Source organism: Trachymyrmex septentrionalis, unplaced genomic scaffold, assembly GCF_001594115.1.
Source record: "Trachymyrmex septentrionalis isolate Tsep2-gDNA-1 unplaced genomic scaffold, Tsep1.0 scaffold11, whole genome shotgun sequence".
Lineage (NCBI taxonomy): Eukaryota > Metazoa > Arthropoda > Insecta > Hymenoptera > Formicidae > Trachymyrmex > Trachymyrmex septentrionalis.
Window position 1 is genome coordinate 3,715,683 of NW_017304228.1, and position 644 is coordinate 3,716,326.

The following is a 644-nucleotide window of genomic DNA, read 5'->3' on the forward strand; positions in this document are numbered from 1 at the left end:
ATCTGAAGAGGGCTCAATCTGATAGCCGAAATTTGTAATTTATTTGTATTTAAACTGAGTTTTTATTTTATTATATATTTTTTCAATTTTACTTTTCTCTATTTGTAATTTATTCTTTTAATTGTATGACTTTTTTTAAAGAAATGAGTTTGACTTTTATTTTAGCCTTTATTTATTGTTATTTATTCAATATTTCTATCTTTATCATTTTTAATTAGTTGCATATTGCAGAAGAAGAAGTAAATATAGAGAATATTTTATTCAGTATGTAAACTAACTATAATCGAATCTTTTTTACAGTTTTGTATCTTTTCCTACAAAACATATGAATAAGATATTACATGGTCAAAGCTAGAATGAAATAGAAATTTTTTGTTCATGTTTTTCTGTAAGATGTTCAGAGGTTCTCAAAGATGAAATTTTTTAATATTTTGTGCATTACGTTTCTTCACTGTAATCTAATTCTCGTGCAAAAAAAGAGATAACATTTTATATATAAAGGGCAATTTTTAATTACCGTTTAGTGATTGCTTTGCAAATATATTGCTGAAACGAGAAATATAATATTTTCCGATAAACATAGAACAGTTTATTCAACTTTTCATAATCTCAAAATTAAAAAAATAATTTTTAATATATATAAT